Here is a 23,483-nt window from a genome sequence, read left to right on the forward strand (position 1 = left end):
GTAATACTATTGCTAAAATTATTTTAAAGATTTTTCATAGTAATTGTTGTCTGTTGCAGACAAGTTACTGTCTTCTTTATGCAGCAGAAATATTGTTCAGCTAGTAATTTGATTTAATCAAATACTGCTGTATGCTTTTGCAGCTTTTGAAATATATTCCTATACTTACTTTTTGTGTGCCGGGGTCATTGCTAGAGAAAAGTGCATTTTGGGATCATTTCATCTTTTTTGTTAATAAAAAGAAATGAGTAAAACAGAAACATGAAAAGAAACTGATGAAGACGAGAACGCTAATGGCTTATAGTGCCACCACAAGTCTTAGTAGTGCCTGCCCCCATCTCATTCCTTTCATTTTCTGTATATTCCAAGCTTCCCTGAAACTGAATGCAGACATACATTTCAGTACATTCTGTGGTCGGTTGTCACAGGTCCAACCACCATGTGTTTAGAGATGTACTTCCGTGAGATAGGTTTGGATTGTTCGTACTTTATCTGCTACATATTTAATCTCCTTATTCTGCTGCTCCTCTGTCTTATGTTATCTACATGTTGATCTGTGCTACTAAGATACATAAATATCATGTTTATCCTTTGTTATTTCAGACCATGTCTGCATTGTGCCCTGTATCCATGTAGCCATCTTAGAGAATCTCTTCTACACACTTCCTCTGTTGTATCCTGATCTGTAAGACCTTAAGAACATCACACAGTGTATAAAGCGTAGACTTCCCACAGTACTGTACAATGAAGGAATGCAATTGTTTGCTGTACAACCTACCAGTCTAGTAGCAAAGGCCATGGAGACACTTTATTCAGGTTAGATGCGATGACCACATCTGAATCATTGTCCTTCTCGGCTTCCTGTAAAAATGCTCTTCAAGTCCATACTTTATCCATAGATCTTCCTAAATGTATAACAGTTTAATTCATACATAAAAAAATCCTTGATGTGTTTGACTTGCTCACCATGCTAGCTTATTCATTTCTTATTAAAGATTGATTCATCAACTTCTTAAAGGAAAAGGAAATAGGATTGACTGAGATAGTGAAGGTGCATTCATCTTTGATGCTAGTTGCATATGGTTGCAGAACACAGCATGCGGATTGCCCAGACAGTGAGTATTAAGCATCTGAAGAATTGGTGTCCTCACTTGGAGTGGGACTGCAAAGCATTCATACTCAGTTACCTGGGAAGAAGGTGGGAGATAGCGTCATACAAACAGGTGAGTACATGAGCCTAGCAATGTGCAAATGATGACGGCAGAAACACAATTGCATACTGGTGCTTGTATTTGCATATCTGAGTCCTTAAGTCTAACATTGATTTTTTTCTGCAAAGGAGAGCTGTCTCCCTACCTGGTCTGCTGTACTATCGGATCTTTAAGTTTTGCTTCACACTTCAGTTTACAGTCACATTATCTTTTTCATCCCATTTCATAATGCTGCCTTTATGCCTTCAATATATTTTATATTTTTCACTGCTTTTTGTCTTGAGTGGCATTAAATTTATCTGTGTACGTTCTGAAGAGAAATACCTACTCTCAGCTTACTTTTGCTTCTCCTTCCCTCGCCCTTTGTCTCATGTCCTCACTCCTTGTCTTGTTTTCAGTGAGACACATCTTTCTTGTACTTGACTGATCTCATAACTTTTGTAAGGCTGCAACTTCAAGGATTAGATAGTAAGGTAATTTTGTCTCTCCAGACATGAGTTGTTGGCAAACCCTTTGCTCTTTTTACATTGTTTATATTGTGTTTGTTCTCTCTATATGCTTTCTTAGATGAGCTCTGTACAGCCACAAGACCTTTTTAATGACTTATACTATGGTGTTTGTTTTTCAGCTGTGTGCTGGAAAACCAGTGTGACTTATACAGTGGTGTCTGTTTTTCAGCTGTGTGTTGGAAAACCAGTATGCTGTTTCTCATTATCTGTAAGTTTTGGCCGTGAGAGGCAAGCAGCTGTATTTATACTTAACTGGACTTTTTGTATTAAGTAAGTACAATACCAGACAGCTTTTCTAAGTCCTGTAAAGCCATGATGTGACTTGCAGATTCTAAACGTTAATGCGTATGAACTGAGCAGGATACTGTGCTTGATAAAGTCATACATGCACTCGAACAGCACGAAAACTGGTGGCATTAGTGCCACAGTCTAATTGACCACTAAAATGTCTGGGATAGTGGGATCAAACCAGACTTTACAGTAGGTGATATCCTTCAGTGATTCCATGGATACTTAAAACTTGCTGCATCATTGCTGTCTGGCATCCATGTATCTCGTAACGCTGTATGACATCAAAACACACTTCTGAGTATGTGTCCAGCATTTGCATGTGGAGACTATACAGCAGTAAAATGTTGTTGTCCTTATTTTCTATTATAACAGCATTGGATTGTTTCAGCCGACTATAATGCAGAACTGTAAGAGACTTATCCTAAACATACCTTTGTTAGGAAATCTGATAATAGCATTTTTGTTCATGAAGAGATAAAACATCTTTTTCACCACCTGTATCTGCTGCTGAGATTTTTACTTTCTTTTAAACTGCTAAGGGAAGCAATTCTGCTATTTAAACTGGCATTGCTCAGCTGGTTTACATAAGTATATGTATGGGTTGTGTAGTTATAAGCATTTTTTTGTACAATGTTCAGCTTTCAGATGTCATGAAGTTTTATATGAGTATTTTATTTATTTATTTATTTATTTACCGGGAAATTCCGACTGGACACGTCCTTTTTCAGCAGAGGCCCAAGGAGAGAAGCTCCACAGAAAGACATGGTAGATGGTAAACGATAACAATCACGGTATGTATACAGTAGAGGTGATCATGACATGGAGAAATACAGGAGCAAATTAGGTACAATTGAGTAGTAAGCTCTAGTTACAACATTGAGAAATAAGAAGTAAAACACAGCGCTACAAATTATCTAAACAGTAACTACATAACAATAATAATAGACCAAATGAAAAACTTCAGTTCAGTTTTATAGTGATAGAAGGGATACTCTATCTAAATCTGGGAAAGGAGGGGTTATTAGACGGGGTTTGAACAAGGACAAAGCCAGTGAGAACTTAGGTGAGATTTAAGTGCAGTCTTGAAAAGACTGCAGGAAGGAAGGGTAATTATGGTAGTGCGAAGGTTGTTCCAAAGCTTTGGTATAGCGCAGGAAAATAGTGCTTTACCTGCTGAGTTTTTGGCTTTGGTGATCTGGAGTAGATTTTTGTTGCAGGAGCGTAGTGGTCTGGAAGAGTGGTAGGGTTGGAGAATTGTATGGAGCAATGAGATTCGGAGAGTAAGTTTAATGTCTGTTTATGCGCAGAAACAAATGGATACTCTTTTACCTCTTTTGAAGCACTTGTATCTATTTGCAAGCACATTTTTATGTTGATTACTTATCTAGCATAAATCATCAGGTTTTAAGAGATTAAGTTGGGCGGTTGTGTACATACATATTTATGTGTCTTTGGACATGTGTGTGTATTGAATTATAGACAGGAAGTACTTCCTTAAAATTTCAAAAGGCTTATAACATGGTGTTATAAGCTACTGTTTTATAGTCTAGCATTTTTTATTTTATCTTCCATGACAGATGGCCACAAGTATTAATACTAAATTACTGTGTCAGTAACCAAGAAACTAGTTCCAGCTGACAAAAAAAAGAAAAAAAAATATCAAGAAGAGTTTATCAGATCTTTAAGATATCATTCATCCAGACTAGATTGATGCAGTATTTCCACTATTCCCTATACATCCAAAAGGTGTATGTGCACTTGTTTGATGCCTCCAAGACTATATATGGCCACAGAATTGGGGTAATTTGTCATCCATCTGAAGTCCCACATATTTCTTTTGCCAAATCCTGAGAAGAATTCTGTTTTTTCACATCCATTCAGGCTGTCTTGCTATTATAGAGAGCACCACAAAAGATACTGAGGACAGGCCAGAAAAAGAACTACTATGGCAATTAATATCTTGTTAGCTGCACTATATAGGGTACTTGCTGTGCATACATTGATACATATATTTAACATCTGCGAGTTCCAAAGGTTAAGGAAGAAGTCCCATTCCGAGTTGTACAGTTCAGCAAATGAAATGTCATTCATTTCTTTCCTTATGATTAGTGAATCAAATTTAATACTCCAGTGGTTATTACTGCAGTATTGGAATTTTGCAGATTACAATAAAGTGGGGAAAGCAGGGTCATATCTCACCACATGAGCGGTTGTGGGTACATTTCCCCTTCAGATAATATTTATCTTGTGAAGTTCTTGGAATGCCATCTTGAACATTTGTTTTCATTTCAGCTGATATTTGTTTTTTTCTGATTTGAAGAACTGATTCTTCACATTAGTATGAAGAGCTATTTAAGTCTAGACCACTTAAAACTGCATCTAAAGTGTCTCAGAACACATATTTTCAGTAAGATATGCAAGACACTGGCCATAACAAATCTCAAGTCAGTTTCCACAGTTAAAAAACATAGCCCATCCTAAAGAAGGACTCTGCTGCACATCTAATGAAATATACCCTAGCTAAAGAAAAACTCAAATGCCTTGCCCATACCCTTATTATATTTTATTTCAGTCAGCCTGGCATGACATGCCAATGAAGATAGTCACAGTACTAGTTTCTTTGAGATTCATCTGCAGTACAGGGTCATCTGTCTTATACTATATCACTGAACAAGTAGGTATAGAAATTTCTTGAATAATACAAGATTTATGGAAATGCAATGTAGTGGTTAAAACAGTTGGCTCACTGTGCCTTTCTCGCTACTGGCTTGAGTTCTGTTCACAATCTCCACATCCTACCACTGTCTATGTAGCTTTTTACTGGATACTGTGGTAAGACATTGAATTGTAAGTCCTCCAGTGTGCCTTTAGGTGTTATTATGAAACTGTGCATGTATGTGTCTGTGTCCTGATTTCCACCTTCACCTAACCCTTGAAGATTAAAGTAGATGAAAACAACTGGTCAGACGTTCTAACTGACATATTTTCCTAAATCGTTTTTAGAAGGGGCAAGTCCTTCTCCACTCCCCAACCTGATATGTGTGACTTCACCTCGCATAAATGCCTTACTTAAATGTACTAACTCCATGATCACACAACCATGCAGAAAAGGGAAACTTGAAAAAAAAAAATGAAAGAAAGAAATCACTGCTGGTGTGGTTTGTGTGCATAGAAACTGGACAAACTATGATTCCTGTAAAATGCAACAACTGATGACTTCAAATCAAGGAGTTGAAAGTGACCATTTGTAACCTCAATGCGCAGTAAAGAAGTCATAATCTGCAATGGGATGCTGAGGCTTGGCTTTTCACTTAGCAAGTACCAAAACAGACTTTGTCTGTCTGGAATCCGTCATTGGATTAATGGCAGAACAACAGAATGAATGAAACACAGGGAATGCAAATGGTAAAAAGTAAAGGATTAACAATTGTATAGCATTTTCTTCATACAGACTACGGGTAAATTTAGGTTCACTCAGCTTGCATCATAAAAGAAACAGATGTGCTTTACTGACTGGTTTAGTGACTGAGGACATGAACCAGATGATCTTAAGGTCATGTAGTACATAAGGACACCATATACTGATAGTTCCATTGCAGTATATTGAAATTTAGTGAGGAAATTTCAGTTATGTCCCTGGACTGACAATTTCCATTTTAGAAGACTTACAGGGCTTTTCTTTTTCACAATGATAGTCATTCATAGTTGTATGTCAGTTCTCAGATTAATTTAAATGTGCAAGCTAGAAATCAAATCAGCATTTAGCCTCAAAGGTGACATAACTTCAAAAATCACTCTGGCAGAAAGAATTAGTTAGTTTACATGCATTTCTAGGACATATGACTGAAAACTGGTATTTCCAGAAATTGTTTGTTCTTAATTTAGAGCTCAAACTATCTTATTTTTTTATTGTTTGTGTTGTAAATGTAATTATGAGGCATGATTACAAAAACATAAAAGAAGTAGTCAGTTTTCAGGTATAGGACAGATGCCTGAATGCATCCCCAGTCACTCAGGTTTGAGTAGAGCGTCTGAGCACTGGAGAAGCCAGATGGGGGTGGATGGGAATGAGCAGCTAGAGGCCACCATCCCAGTTGGAGGTGATAATGGGAATTAGGTACAATGATGCACTAAGGAGCTGGCCCAAAAAGAGTGTGTGCTTTGGCCTGCAAAGCAGTACAGTTGCACTGTAGGTAGAAATCAGTGTGGAAAAATGTGCGATTTGTTTAGCATTGTAAGAACTGCTGAAATAAGGAGTGCAAACTATACCATAGGTCTGGCATTGTGAGACCTGCTGAAATAAGGGGCGCAAGCTATACCATAGGTCTGGCATTGTGAGACCTGCTGAAATAAGGGTTGCAAGCCATACCATAGGTCCAACATTGTGAGACTTGCTGAAATAAGGGGTGCAAGCCATACAAAGTAACTTCAATGACAATGGTCCTCCAGAAGACACAGTCAACTATTGCCCCATTATGGGTCAGATGCTGGTAAAATAGGGGAACAATTACTGATCAATCACCAGAGGAGCTGATGGTTAGTAGGATGGCAAGAAAAAGTATAAAGCAAAGTACAGGATCCTAATATAACATCAGGCCTTTCCACCTCAGAACTGAAGTATTGCAAAAAAAAAAAAAAATCAAAAATGCAAAATATTGTCAATAACACAAAATGTAACAAGCTCTTACTCCTTTCTCCAAACATATTATCTCAGACATCATATAAACTCAGAGAATAGGGAAATAAATCACCTTCTCCCTTTACTTTAAGTGGCCCAATTTCAAACATGCCAATGACTCCATCAACAGACAATTCCACAAGTGACCCAAACAGATGATGTGGTTAAGCTTTTGCAATACATGTCTTCATCAAAGGATGCATGATGATTATTCACAAAATGGAGAATGTAGGATTGCAGGAAAAAATAATGAGAAGGTGTCTGGTAAGTGTAAAGTACAAGTCAGTACATTTAAATCTATTTGCTTGAGTTTGTTCATTTTAAGGGCTTTCTTATAATTTAAATCTGTTTACTTAAAAATTCAGTAACAAAAGTGGATTGTAATATTTATTTAACATTTGTTTATTGTAAAAGTCAGACTGGGACAGAGCGCATTTTCAGCAGAGCCTGGAGAGAAATGCTCCAGATGTACATCTCTTAAACCTGGTTGACTTCTTTGAAACAGTCACCAAGGCCATTGACGAAGGGAAGGTGGTCCACACAGCCTATCTGGACCTCGCAAAAGCCTTTGATACAATACCCCACTCAGGCATTATAGATAAGCTCACCAGCTTAAATATAAGCCCCTATGTCACTAGATGGGTTGCAAACTGGCTCAAGGACAGAACCCACATGGTTAGAATTGCTGGAGCCATGTCAGACTCCAAACCAGTTACAAGTGGCGTCCCACAAGGCTCAGTCCTGGGACCTCTCTTGTTTGGTATATATTTTTCGAGGTACAGGCCAACACGGAAGGACTGTGGCTGACCAAGTTCGCAGATGACTGCAAACTGGCCATATTCGACTCTCCAGCCGACACAAGCATCCCCCAAAAGGGCCTCATAGAAACAGACAACTGGTGCCAGAGCCATGGCCTCAAGCTAAACGCCAAAAATGTATAGTCATCCCTTTGGCAAAACAAAGTGCCCACAAATTACCACATAGGTGGTAATCCATTAAGTACAGAAGAAGTCATTAGGGACCTGGGGACCCAAGTTGATAGCAATCTCTCATTTGACAACCACGTGGCCAAAGTGGTTAGAAAAACATTTTATATAGCCCACCTAATCATGAAGGGATTCACATCTAGATTAGGAGAGGTCATCGTGCCTCTTTACTCATCCCTCATCAGGCCCATAATCGAGTACAATGCCCCTTTGGGATGTACCTTACCAAACACCTGCAGCAACTGGAAAGACCCCAAAAGTACCTCACCAAGAGGATCAAAGGGCTCAAACAGATGCCATATGCTACCCGGTTAAAGAAACTCCAGCTCTACTCAGTGGCATACCGCCTGCTCAGAGGTGACCTGTGCCTGACGTATAAGGCCATGTCCAACCTGGAATTAAGGGACATGCTGCACCTCAAAAAATCCAAATCCCATTGAGCTACACGCTCGAGAGACTTGAACCTCAGCACTGAAATAAATAGGACATGCTGGAGGGACAGATTCATAACCCAGAGGCTCCCTTCACTATGGAATAAAATCCCAGTCCAGGTTAGGCAGAGTCCCTCATTGACTCTCTTCAAGAGGAATCTTGATGAGTGGATGGAAGATCATAGGTTTACCCCGGGTATCACTTCTGTGTCACTGTTAGACAGAGGCACAGTATACTAACCTTGAAAAAGGGCATAGCAAAATTAATTTAAAATGGGTGGCGAAAGCCAAACATACTCTGGCTAGGCTTATAAATGCCCTAGGGCAGATAGCCTAGTATGAACCTATGAACCTATCTTTGAAATGTGGGAGGAAACGAGCACCCGGAGGAAACCCACATGAATGCAGAGAGGACATGCCGATTCTGCACAGAAGGCACCCAGCCAAGAATGAAACCAGAGAACCTCTTGCTTTGAGGTGACAATGCTAACTGCTGCACCATTGCACCACCTAATAGATAGGTTTTTAAACAAAATATATGCTGAACTTATGGGTTACTTTTTTCTATGCAAAGAATCAGTTGTTCTGGATCAAGAAAGACATTTTTTAGTTGTCATGCAACATGTTTTGTGTATCTTTTCTGTCGCCATACATTTCACTTATGAACATTTAAGAGGTTTCATTCTGAGAAACAGTATTTAGTCATTGTCTTTGTTTATTCCTCCAAGAACGTTATCAGTTTTAATATATATCTATATCTCTATACATATATATATATATATATATATATATATATATATATATATATATATTAGCTCTTTCACTCTCTTTTTCTCCCTGTTTATATATGTGTCTAGGTATAGCTACATATAAATATAAAAAGGATTATCTGTGTGTATATATGTGTGTGTGTATATATATATATATATATATATATATATATATATACACACACACACACTGTATATAGAGCATTTGCATATACTACATAACATACACGGGTCTATATTACGTTGTCGAATCTCGGTAATGTCGAACACCAGAAGACCGACACGTAAAGTGCGAACGATGGTAACGGCGAATATACAAAACTGCGAAACGCGAACTGTCGAAGTGTGATGGTTGGCCCATCTGTGGTATAGCTCCATAAGGTAAGTGTGCGATAGTTATGGACCTTAGAGTTAGGGTGCGGGTTAAGGTAAGTGCATAGATAGGTAATGTATGTAAGGTTTAGTGTAGGGTTAGAAGTAGGGTTTTGTTAACTGTATGTGTGTGGATTATTTGTTTTGTTTGGGTATATGTCTGTAGGGTAATGTGCGATAGTTACGGACCTTAGGGTTAGAGTGCAGGTTAAGGTAAGTGCATAGATAGTATTGTATGTAAGGTTTAATGTAGTGTTAGAAGTATGGTTTGGTTTGTGTATGTATGTGTTTTATTTATTATGTTTGTGTATGTAGTATGTAGCGCGCAGTGGTGTTGGTCAACTATGACGGTTTGAGATTTGAAAATTTGCGGTTTAGGGGGTTCGACATATTAGCGGTTTGGGCTTTGTGTGTTGGTGTTGTGGTGTTCGATGTTATCAGGATGCAATAACGTAATATAGACCCAGCATACACACATTATATATACAGTGTAACTATATACTGTACAACATGTGGCACCCTATTAGAATTTCAAGACTATAAAGTGTGAATCTCAAAAATATGAAAAAGTAAGTGATCAATGATCCTTGAAGCATAACAGCAAAGTGAAAAACAGGGTGTTAACACCTAAAAAGCATTTTATGCATATGATCCCTATGTGAGGAGCTGCCCCTATACCCCTACTACATTCTCAGAAATAGGGCAGTTTTGCAGTTAGTATATATTCCCCCCCTCCCCACATCATGCTTAAATTTTCCCTGATTTGAAGACTGCTGTTATGGGAACCCAGATAGATAGCTAGATGGCTGGTGCAGAGGGGGGTTTGATTTTCTCAAGCCTCATTTGCCTGCTGTGTGACCTTGAGCAAGTCACTTAACCATAAATTTCTCCCAGATCTCACCTGAAAAGCGACTGTATGTCCCATTGGCCTACCTAGTTAACAAATGGCTGTTGTTATTACTAATGTTGGACAGATATTGTATTTATTATGTATGTTTGTGTGTATAGATATGTCTGTATATTTGCAGGATCCAAAGGTTAGCTCACATTTGGTTAACTTTTGTGCAATCTGGTATTTATGTAAGTTAGGGGTATGGCTCGCCTAAAGCCATCTTTCAGTTCCTTATCATTTTTATAGCCAGAGGTTCTAAAAGCCAACAAAATGAACATTGAGTAAATGTGCGTCATCATATCCATGTATTTGTGTACATGCAGAGAGACAGACATGCTGTTTGAAGTATTATATCCATGCATTCTGTAGCACAGAAGCTTGTTTTTATAATATGTCCAGATGTGTACTGCATGCGAAAAGTAATTAATGACTTCTGGCAGCAAAGGTCCAAGCATTTAAATAATAGCGAATGCCTTTCCTTTTGTTGACTTCATACTTGCCTGATACAGTTCATTGTTTAGTAATAAAAAACATGTGTTGCTGCAGATACAGTACTTTGCCAATTTTAAATTTACAGTATCCTCTGGACAGACTGTGCTTGATAATAACAGTATTGCTGTCTGAGCACAGATCCCACAAGCATAAGCCAACAAGATATATTTGAATAACTGCTTAAGTCACATAAGGATATGTTTTCAGCACTTTTCATTATTGTCATCAAAGTTCACATACTATTAAACAGACTCAGAAATATTGTATTAAATACTGTCATAGCTTGACAGGAATGATTAATTGAATGTGAATACAGTATTCGTCATGAAAAGCAGTGTACAAGTTGTTTTTGTAGACTTCATCCTTGACATCAGAAAAAAGGAACTCTGCTGACAAAGTATTCCAGCTCTTTTCACCGTGTTGTCGAGTACAGTATATAAATTTAGTTATGTATTTGCTTTTTTAATATAATCTATTCAGTGTAGTTATATATCTGTTTGTAAAAACATATTTTTGTACTGCTGAAACAATGGTGAAAAACGCATTGAGATGATCCTAGGCTGAGGTTTCTTAGCAGTGCATTTCTTGTCACATTTGCTTGGTACAGAAGGAGATGATCTACCCTCTATCCCTCCCACTTACACTATACCCTATCTGCCCCATGACCTCTTGAATGGTGTCATGTGTTCCCTTCTTTTCATTCACCCTTTTCATTATGTTTATTGAGATGAAGTAAATTGCATTCAACATGAGTAGCCCTTTATTATTTGGCAGCGGTATGCCAAAGATAATGTAAAAAAAAATATTCTTTAGTATTAGCCAGTCAGTCTTTAGCTGTGACATCTAAAATCAAAAAAACTGATGGTGTAAGCTTAAGTTTAAATATATGTCTGTAAACACAAAAGATAGGACCTTGTAAGTCTTATTAAATGTATTTACAAACCTTGAAATTCAGGTACAGTTTCAGATATCTAACTGATTGTATGAAACCCTGAGTAATGATTCAGAAAAGGTTGTGTTATGTAAGTAGTGAACTCAGCTGTCAATTATTGCAACCTGAACAACAGTTGTTGTGGCTTGACTCACTGGAATGGTTTTGTAACTGTCACTATGCTTTGTGACTTCCTGCATCACGGATGCTTTTGTTGATGTGTGGAAATTCATTACTGCATGATAGTAACTGATCAGTGATTTTTGAATTGGCTAAGTTGTTTTATTATCTTCTCTAATAATCCAGTGATTTTATTAATTAACTTTTTCTGCCACTCACCATCAGCAAAGAAAGGGTGTTGCATTTTTGAGATGCAGAACTTGACAATCTTTAGACATGGTGCCACGTAACCATGACCAAAGTGCTCTAAAGCCAAAATGCTGTTGTAATATCGCTGATGGAGTAGTCACATATAAAGACTGGTCATAAGATTAAGTTTACTTTACATTTTTTTTATTATTTCTTGGATGTTGGCAGTATCTGAGACTGTGTCTGCTGGATTCAGCCATATGCTACTACACTACTTCAGGTTTATGGGCTCTAAAAGACCAGATCAAAGTGTATCAACTACATTGCAAGTTAAATTTGCTTAAGGGCATTTGTCGAGGATGAAATAGAAAGGCTTTGTTTATTTTTGTCCACCTGCTGCATGTGTACAGTTAATTTCAAATTACCATTTATTGTAAATACTAAAGCATATCAAGCCTTAATAGCAGATCATTAGACCCACCCATTTTCATATATAATACTCTCTTAGGGTTTTCCTTGCATGCTCACGTAACATATTGCAGTGAACTAAACATTCATAACGCACTTAGTTCTGTGTGTAATAATTGTGGTCTCTAATTGGCAAACTTGCTTATTATTCACCATAATAAGCTATTAGTTATTATAGCCCTTGTGCAACTAGTATGCCTTCTGAGGAGGTGCACTTGCAGTATTTACATGGCAATTCTCAATTACCTTTCCTCCTATAAGAAATCGGGGTTTGTGGGTGACTTCCTCTCAAAGGATCAGTAAGTTACACAGTTTACTTTCTTAAAACTGTCTTAAATGTCTAAGTCACCAACAGACCAGCAAGAGAATGACAAGAAGGTTATGACACCTCAGTGCCATTTTCAGTTTTATAGTTTAGTTGCTATGGCAATAACAAAAGTTTTTTTTTATTAGGTGATGCTTAACAGTTTGAAGCTATTTACTGATGCAGTCCTCGGCCTTTATTCTGTGCAAAAGATTTGATTTGTTCAATGACACTCAAACCTGTTCAAAATTGGGGATGTCATAGGCATTAAAGCTGATGCCCTTCACACACACACATTCTGCACTAGAAAATAAACTAGTGATTAAATCTCCTTCAGTTGTTTAATGTTGTTCAATGTCTTTCACATGTGCACACACATTTGTTCAGTAACAAATAATGTTGTGCGGTTAGAAATCCAATGTACAGGTTTCCGTAATGACTCGTCAAGATACAAATCACTCTTGGTGAACAACCTTCTCACCAATTTCAGTGCTCAGGAATTCAAAATGATTAAAAAATGAAAATATAACTGCTTCTTGGGGGGGACCCTGCTAATAGTCCCTGTCTGAGGCAAGGCTCACATGCACAAGACTTACATAAAGTCACACAAACATAACAAAAATCTGTCAAAGCAAAAAGCTTACTGCTTGTGTATACCTGCAAATCAGACACAGTGATTTATTAGAGAAAGCAGCAATCAGGGAGTACAGCATCACCATTTTCCACTAAACAAGATGAAGGAAGCCATATATTGGTTTGCTGGTTTAAACATACAAGCTTTTCTTTGACTTTTGAAAATTTAAATTGACAATGCTTGTGATTTGATGGGCTGAATAATTTTTTTCCTTTTTTGAAAAAAGCAGAAAGTTTAGACAAATTATAAAATCATAATTCTGTCCAGATGAAGCAAAAAACTCATTCTCAGCTTGTATTTTCTTACAAATAAATATATAAAATAAAATGTACTGACCTCCTGTGAGAAAAATGGCTTACATTTACTATTTTGTAAATGTGCATACCTCTCTCTCATTCTCTCATCTTTTTATTTTTAGTTCAGATTTTCTCATACAAACTTCAGAAATCATTGTTTGCTAATTCTGTATGCAGCATATTATCAAAACTTAAGAGGATTGTAAAAATTTTCTAAAGAAAGTTTTCTCCTACAGTTTGTTTCAAAATATTAAAGTGATGCAACTAGATATGGAACAGAGAAAGGGAGCATGGTCATATTGGTGATAACCTGTGTTAAAGAACAGATATGGGAAGACAGTATCCAGCCATGTAGGGAAAATCAAAGACTAGTGGCCAGCCTTTTTTTTTTCTTGGTAGGGGTAGGGTAATGGAGTAACAGATTGCTACTACATAGTAGAAACTGGGATATAGGAAATAACAGAGAAAAAAAAATTCATTTATAGGTATATTGTGGAAGAAATGGTCACAGCAGACAGAATAGGTAAATCTGCAATCACTGCCCACTTCCCCTGTTGCTGGCCCATCATTTCTAGCGCTTGTCCTGCTAACTGAATATGGGTCATCTGGGTCACTGTCATGCCTTCATCCCTCTGTGCCATGAGGGTGAGCATGGTTTCACAATTTTACCCATACTTTACCTCTTTATTTCTTGGTTACCACCTTATAAGCAATGGCCCTACCTCTGTACAGCTCAATCTCACTGGCTGACTTCAGAACCAATATTAAAAATGACTGCCCTGACATGATCTAGAAGTCAATATATAATTAATTCATGGGTGGGGACATTTAAACGATGACCAAACCAAACACTTTGACACAAAAAATATTAAGAATGCAACACGTTGAAAATCCACTTTATTAATTATATGACATTTTTTGGGGGGGATATTGGAATTTATTTTGGCCCAAAAACGCCATTGCACCTCCACCATCCATTTTTCAACCAATATAACAAATTAATTACAAACTCAAATCTAAACTCACCACCACTACAACAAAAAAATATTAAAGCCAGTTTTCAGTAAGTAATGTCAGATGTTTAGCTTGCTAAAATTAACATTGTAACTTCATTAGTTTTTAATATTTTGACCACAGAAGTCCGAGAATGTGATTGCTGTAGAAATTCAAATGACCCTGTACATATTTTCCACTTCCCAATTACGTTTTCATTGTATGACATCACCTTCTTAGAAATATTTAAAATTCTTTATTATTTTTTATGTGTAGCATTGTAATATGTTGAGATTATACCCCAAAACATGCTGCTACTAATGTTATTAGGCAGTGTTTAACTTAGCACACATAAGACGCATTTGTTAACATTTTGTTCTCAGTGTTACAGGCTAACCCATGAGTATAATAAATGTCAATTCACAAATGTAAACCATCATTTTTTCTTATAATCAAAACCGTAACTAGCAGTTTAAAGTCCAATGTGCAAAAACACTGAAATGTGTACTCTTTATTTTCAAGATTTAAGCTAATACATTATATTGAAATCCTGAGTCTAACACGGTGAACTTGATAGTTTAGCTATAGCATACAGATAGGAAATGGTTTCGTTTTTAATGCTTTAACATCAAACATGTTTTCAGAACACACCAAACAACTGCTGCCTCAGTTCTGGCATTCTGATCAGATTTATATCAGCGCAAAGAATAATTTTGTGTTCTTTGTCCAATACCCTTGTTGTAAAACCTTGAAGCAGTCAAGTCATGGGCCTTTTAAACAACTACTAGTCATAAATCTTGTAATTGTGAGCTATCCATTGAGGCAGAAAGAAAAAACATCTGTTTATAACTATTATCATTTGGTTACAAAACATGATGTAACTGCAATATGTTTCTGTTATGCTTGAAGTGAGAAGTTATGCAGTCAGCAATAGCATAGGAGAAATATGCCCAATTGTGTTGCTGCCGACCTTTGTTCAAGAACACACTGTGAAATACGGTAGTCAGCCAATAAGGGAATATATTAGATTGGAGGTTAGACATTTTTTGGTAGGAATGGGGGTACTACATAGCAGAAATGAGGCATGAGTAGTGATATCATACAACATTTATTTATTTACATTTAAGGATGCAATACAAAAGCTTTGATCATATTGTGCATGTAGTACTTGGCATCATCACGTGCTAGGCTGGGAGGGAATAAGAAATTAAAAAGAATGACAGATGCCATGATAAATGCACATCCTTGAGGGGCTCCTTTAGAAAGACCTATTACAGCTGCTCAAGAGAGAAAACAAAGATTGATATCACAATTAACAATGATAGGACATTCTCCCAAGCCTGCCAATGATTTCATCCAAAAAAGTATGTGACTGTTCTGGCACATGATTTCAAGAGACAAGATGATTCCAGAAGGAGGATTTTGTTTACTAGAAAGGAATTGAAGGTAGGAGTGAGAAAGCCTGAAATTCTGGCATTGTTTCCTGTAGGGTTGTATCCTCTAAAAAAAGTAAAGCAAAATATGCTTATGTATGTAATTGTCTCCATATTTTCTGTACTTTCACTTTAGGAAACTACCACATAAAACAGTATCGGTGAATATTCTGAAATCATGTTCAGAGAACAGTTTCAAAGCAATCAGATCCAAAAGATGTGAGGATGAAAATCGGTTTTAATGATGTTGAATAACGGCTAATGTGAACACTTCAAAACATTCACTTTGTGTGAAATCAGGAACACTTTTGAAATAGATTATTCATTCATTTAAGTTTGACTCAGAGGAATGATGGTATGTCTGTAAAACATAATAATGCTCTAAAATCAGGAACAGTTTTTAAATGCACTGATGTATCTAAGTTTAATATACATCTGGCTTTCAAGAATGAAGATGTATCTGCATGTGACAGTACATGGTTGTCTTGCTGACTAGATGACATGTCTGAGTAGAACAGGCTTACAAATACTGTTGAGTGGGTGTGGCAGTAAAAGAAAGGCGCCTTCACTTTCTTTTGCAGGTTGAAACAAAAATGGGTAGGGGATCTAGACAATACGATGAGAAATACTCTCTAATTTTAGGGAAGTAAAACAATGGTGTATTGGTTACCTTTTAGAACTACAAACTGAATAAACCAGAGCCAAGGATAGTTTTTCTGACTAACAAGAAATGGAGCAGAAAAATGAGATATTGTGCATGAGTGGTCATATTCCACTTTTTGTACTCGACAGTTTACAGATTAGATGAAACTTTTGTTGTACACAGTCTGTAATGCAGTGTGCAGCATTCCGTTTGCACCATGGTGATGATAATTGTGTGTGTGTGTGGGGGGGTTGCATGAGTGAGCCCTCAGCACATGCACGAGTACACAAAAAGGAAGTATAGATATACGTCACCACTATGTTACCAAATCTGCTACTTGACTGAAGTGTAGAATGTGTAGTAATGATGAATGGCATTCAGTTGAGTGATCTCATAATCACATTTTAATGAAAATTTGAAATGCCAAATTCCGGTATGCCTGAAATAAATACCAAATTCAGAATCCCTACCTCTCTGGACCTAGGAACAAGTGTTGACACTGGTCGAGAAGTGGGCAAGATTTGTCAGTCAGACATATTGGTGTTTCAGCATTTTCAACATTCGTATTTCAGACCGCTCAAAGTAGATTTGACTGAGTGCAATTTGGATACTAATTGACCATCCAATGGAGGAGATTTTCCTATTATTTAAGTGTTGGGATGATGTCTCTATGAGATTCTGATGAAGTTTCCAAAAGGAAATGAAAGCGCTTAATCGTTTTTCTGTCTCTGTGTTTGGATATGTATTAAATCTGTTTTAAACCAATGGGACTGCAGTGACTTGTGTTTTACACTGTCTTGGAGGGATAGCCTTTATTGGAGCCTTGAGATGAGGTGTGTTTTTGGTTCTGTTTGTTTTTTCTCACTTCAGCCATCCATTGAGTTACGTAGTAAGGATGAATAAAGTGTGGTGTAATTTAATGACATAATATTTATTTTCAGCTAAATAGGACTAGAACATGTCCATTCCAGTGATATAGACAGATAAAGCCCTGACTATAACACAGATGACCTGGGGAGTGGTTCTGTGAGTGTCTCCAGTGATGATCCCTGGTAGAGGCTGGACCTGTCACAATAAGGAGGCATGGTCTAAAAGGGGGATTGGGCAGAAACATAGCTGAGCCACTGCGGAGGCAAGGTGAAATGCAGTGCATCCCCATTGTATGACCACCCATCAGGTGCTACCATAGAAACCACAAGGGAGGTGAGAATAATAGGGTAAGTCAAAAATGAAACTTCTCAGTGGATGTTGACAGTCATAACCCTTGGGATGCCCAAAAATCTGCATAGGCCCAAACCTCTTGGAGGATGTCCGAGGGGTTAGGAGGTGACTGCTAGACCCAGCACTGAATGTTGGGCACTGGATAGGGAACCACAGGGGAAGCAAAGGGGAGGAAAAAGCTCTCCCAAAATAAATAAATAAGACTAGAACATTCAAACAATGATCACCTTATTGAATTCAGCTTCTCAGTGAAAATATCACTTTAAAGCAAAATTTGAAAATTATACTTTATGTGAAGCCCTAAACCATCTACACTCTTAAAGCAACTGGCATCACTTCACCTCTTCTCTCATTATTAATATAATCAACTTTGGGGGTTTTGAACTTCAAGAAAAAGGAGGATTCCCCTGTATCAACATCTGTCAAGCAGCATCCATTGCATATGGTGAAGTTGTGATGATGCAGATGTCCTGTAGTATATGGCTGATACTTGTACATCCCTTGACTCCTTCACCATTCAGAAGTGGTTGTCATAAAACAGACATATTTCTGTAGGATGCAAGGCAGGCTTCACAGTGAGATGAATGACAGCAGATATAACTGTCACCGCAGCATTAACCTACACTATGCTTCTGTAATCCTTGCTTTTTCCTATTGTATTGTCAAGGAACTGGTGCATTAACTTCGGGATAACAATGCACTTGTAGTATCCTTGTACTAAATGTGTGCAGAGTTCCACAACAACTGCTTCTAGACATGTAAGGCAGCAATACTGTCAGTATAAAGGCTGAAAGAGGTGACTTCCACTGCTCTTGTTATATACAGTCCAACAGCATGCAGATGTGTTTTTCTATACTTAATTTTGACAAACCATAACTCACAATTTTGATCCATAATTTTCTTTATAGTATATAGACTGCATGTCATCATTCTACAGTTAATGTATATTATGTTTGTGTAACTTTGATATGATTCTTGATAATTTTTTAGAAGATAAACTTGACAGCCTGACTGCATACGTTGTCCTTTATTTTATTTTCTTTTTGTTAGAGTAACACCTCAGTCACTAATGTACCATTGTCTGCGCTTTCCTTATGAAAAATGATGCTGCAAACAACGCGTATGATGTATTCTTACCCAACCTTAATGGAATGGAACATTCCCCATTTTAACTGTTGCTTTGTTCTTTGTCTTATTATTTGTACCAAAAATGAAGAAGAGAGATGTTGTGCTGCTCCAGCTATTTCAGTAACATAATTCACATTTCTACCTCCAGATACCATCAGTGACCACTTGGAAACAAATCGGTCACTATGTAATATTGTAATAATCATCAAGCCAGTCTCCTTGCACACACATCCACACACTACACTGCACTACTTACCTGGAACGGCTGCTACACTGGCCTTTACACAGATTAACCTATTGACTTGCACACAGCTACATTACACATGTTGTGTGCTGCTTTACATGGAACATGATACAGAGCAGTGCACCTGGATGCCTAAAGGCCTGGTTATAATAAGTCATGCCCACAGGTACCACATTTGCGTGTGGGTCCAAAAAGTATTGCTGCTTAGTTAGACAGTGAAGAATTTATGAATAGACACCCTTGTGCAGTATGGAAAATCTACTTGCACTGCTTTATATGCTCTGCACTCTCTCTATATTCTCCATACATATATATATAAATTCCAGGCCTTATTCTTTGGCATGCTTCTGTTTATAATCAAATTATATCCAGTACTTACAGAAAGTTCACCATTTGTTCATATAGCATATGGTGGCAGTGCTTACTTAAGATATTGACTGGTCTTTTGCAGACAGTATATTAAAGACCTAACAGCAAGGTGGACAGAGCAGGACATTTACACGGACTCATAAAGAAAAAAATTGACTTTTTTTTGTATGGGGGGGGGGGTGAACCCCCTTATCTCCATTCCTAACGGGAGAGATCCTCTGTGTTCCTTCTGTGTCTCAGGTCATTGCACCTTTTTCTACAAAGGGATGTATGGAATGTAGTGACTTCAGTGAATCAGAGGCTTGTACAATCAGCACAGATGAAGGATCTGTCTCAAACAGATTGTTAGGTGATAGGAATTAGAAATCTAATTAGGAATTACATAGGAGTGCAACCCTGTATAACTGCAATAAAAACAGAGATTAATATGTAGGTTAAATATACTGTATCTGCCTCATACTTGTGTAATACTCATACAAGTGCAATAGCCAAAACTGCCAGACCTGTCTGTGAAAAATATACTGTGATTTGGGCAAAAAAACAGTGAATTTCATTATTTTCACAAAAAAGGTGAATTTCAAATCTCACAGTAAAAGAATTCTTGCAGAGGGCTTTAACCCTCTGCACCCCCCTTACATGGCTTCTGTTTCCCCCCACAGCCCTGCTACATCTATAAATTTACTCTCGGATCACTGTACCTCAAAATATTAGGAAATACATTGATGTGCCACAGCCTTAGACCTTGTTTATGTTCTTCATTTGCATTTACAGTCTTGCTTTTCTGTTGCTTGTATTTATGGTCCTTGAAATGTCAGTAAGCACTCGTCTTCACTATTGTATTGCCACATGTTTACACTGGACTCCATGGATAGCATACTTCCTGCGTAAGCCACGTGAGCTCACTGTCTCAGTACGCGGACCCTTTCCTGTGATAAAATACATTTCACCTGAATATAACTCAAAACTGGAATGTAAAGCTAGCACAGATGATGTTATGGGCCAATTAAATAAAAGATTCTTTTAAGTATAATATATTGGTTACGACCACGTTGTTGATCATTACCAAGTTGCTAATGTGTTCAAGACATTAATTCTAGACATTTACCTCTAGTGAGAGGCTTGGGAGGTGAATTTTTTTAATCCATTTCATGAACATGTTAGACATATATTATTGGTGGCATAGTCAAAATTTATTGCACTAACTGGGGAGTTCCAACTGTCTAGTTAAAAAGGTGTAGGAGTGCGAAGCATCTAATAGCTTTAAAAGCTGTCCCATGCTATGTGTTGCCAGGCAAATGGTGGCCAGAAGCAAATGGCACCCCATGTCAACCAAAAAGTTTTGTTGACACTTTTCTATGATCTGCTTTAGCTATTTGTGTATCATATAAAAGTGTATTATCGTTTTCAAAGCTGTGTTTTCATTTCCATTACAGCTCTGTGGGGGCTGTTGTCTGTGTGGCAGTGTGAGCCGTACTAAGAACAGGAGTCTTGCACATGAACCTTGCAGTAACAACGTTGTTTCTTCTCATTTTCTGACTGTAATCAACGCATTCTTTATACTGTTTTTAAGTTAATCTCTTTTCTTTGAATTTGGAATTGTTTTTATAGTTCCATTTATTTTAATAACAAATACACCACAGACAATTCAGTTTTATTTTCCTTGAAAGGGAATAGAAGGTCTCCTCTTTTAAGCAACTTAACTAGTCTTACTGAGTGACATAAACATTTTCAGATTAATAACAGCTGAGCTTATTTTTCAGGTCTTGCAGGCTATACTTCTAGACATTTTTGACAGTGAAGTGCAGTTCCAAGGACTCCTCCATAAGTTGTTTCATTCTCTAAACATTATATGGAACATGTCCTTAACTGGCTGACCTATGCAGTGCTCATGTGCCAAATAAAACATATTGTTTTCATATATATTGATTTTAAGTTGCAAATTCACATTCCAGAGAGCATGTAGAGTTAGTTAAAGAATGCTGTTTTTTATGCTATAATCAGTCTTATGACTGCTCCTAACTTTTTATTTATAGTTACTCAGCTGTGTTGTGTTAAAATTCTCACTATATGCAGTAAAAAACACTGAAAGTTAAGTACTCTGCCCTAGAGAAGTATTTCCCATAAATAGAATGTTCCAAATTAAAAACATCACATCCCTCTACACTTAAAATATTGGGTCTGAGAATTATCAGTAATAAAATGCTTTGAAATCCAGTTAAGAATAAATGCAATTTAGTGCAAAACAGGCAGACTTTAAAGACTGAACCCCACTAGCAATAGGAATGGTTACAGTTTTTTTCTGTGGTGAGGATGACCTGTGGAAGTTATGTGAAGCTGTTCTCTAATTACTATGATGAAGAGTTAAGATTTGCCTGGGGAGAAGGCATAAATGTACTCTACTTCATGGATGCATAATTGTTTGTGATGAAAAATGCATGAAGTACTTATAGCATCCTTTAAAAAGGGAAATGAGCTTTGATATCTCATGTTTGGATGTTGTAGGAGGTGTACAGGACGGGTGTGTGTGTGTGTGGGGTTGCATAAAGGGTAAAGGGATAAAAAATATAGTCTATTAAAATGCCTTTATGTAAGTTTAGTAACGAGTCATGCCTATTCTATAGCACTGAGCATTGCAAAGTGTTCACACCCAATGGTGATTACTCACAGAGTGTACAGTATTAGTTATTTAGATGTCAGGTACTTGATCTAAAACTTAAGCCAGCATTGTAGGCACGGTGGGGAAAAGTACTCAGGCTACAAGCTTGAGGTGTGTGTGTGTCTGTGTGTGAGAGTGTGTGTGTGCGTGTGTGTGTGTGTGTGTGTGTGTGTGTGTGTGTGTGTGTGTGTGTGTGTGTGTGTGAAAGTGTGTGTGTGTGCGTGTGTGTGTGTGTGTGTGTGAAAGTAAGTGTGTATGTGAAAGTGTGTGTGTGAGTGTGTGTGTGAGTGTGTGTGTGTGTGTGTGTGTGTGTTTGAGTGTGTGTGTGAAAGTGTGTGTGTGAGTGTGTGTGTGTTTGTGTGTGTGTATGTGTATACGTGCATCTGTAACCATTTGAAATTTTGGAACCCACTAGAATGAGTCCAAAAACACAGACATTGAAGAGCTAAAAAGTGTACTTACCCATACCAAGTCCAAGATGGTCACTTCTCAGAGTATTCCCTCTTCTCTAAGGCATGATGATCTCAGTGTTAGCATATATAAGTTTGCGGGGTGTGGGAAGCTTGTCTCCACGTTGATGGGTGCAGGTGGGCTTGCCCCCCTTGTAAAACATAAATTTAAAGAAGAGTGATGTTTGAGATTTGCTTCTCTCCTGGGTTTTCATTGTTTTTTTTTCAGCACGCTGCCGCTTTCTTCATTTTTACTGTCGGCATTTCAATAGGGAGGTGTGTACATCTCTGTCCCTCTCTCACCCTCCCTTTCCATTTTATATTATTTTATTCTATTCCATTTTATTTTTATTTATTTATGTATTTATGTATTTTTTGGTGCACAGTTCTGAGTACATTTTTTGTTTTGGTTGCTGACCTAGGGATACAGGTGTCAAACAGTGGCATAGTCCAGTGTTTAAACCACCCTTGCTACAGCTGTGTTCAGAATTGTAACAATCTAACATATGTCTATAATGTTCCTTTTAAAACAAGCTATAATTTGAATGGGCATTTCTTTTTGCATCTTAAAAATAACAATATTAAACACAGAAAAAATAATGTGAGAGCTGTTATTCTTTCCCATCTTCAAGTGTGCTCCAGGTGAAAAAAGTAACAGCGAAAGAAAACTAAATGGTATCATTTCACATTGTGGCTCCTCCAGTGAGCCTCTTCTACTTGTTTTATAGCTATTAGGGGGAGTATAACAATATTTTGTCATTTCAACATGCGTT

The 23,483-nt window shown here is 37.4% G+C and overlaps 1 protein-coding gene across 2 annotated transcripts in view; it reads left to right on the forward strand.

Annotated features, from left to right (window-relative positions):
* The window catches only part of LOC122807038 (cell migration inducing hyaluronidase 1), a 378,711-nt gene that overhangs the window by 170,385 nt on the left and 184,843 nt on the right, over positions 1-23,483 (forward strand). The gene's annotated exons all lie outside the window — the stretch shown is intronic.

The sequence above is a fragment of the Protopterus annectens genome, chromosome 7.part0, assembly GCF_019279795.1.
Source record: "Protopterus annectens isolate FY-2018-M chromosome 7.part0, PAN1.0, whole genome shotgun sequence".
Classification (NCBI taxonomy): Eukaryota; Metazoa; Chordata; order Ceratodontiformes; family Protopteridae; genus Protopterus; species Protopterus annectens.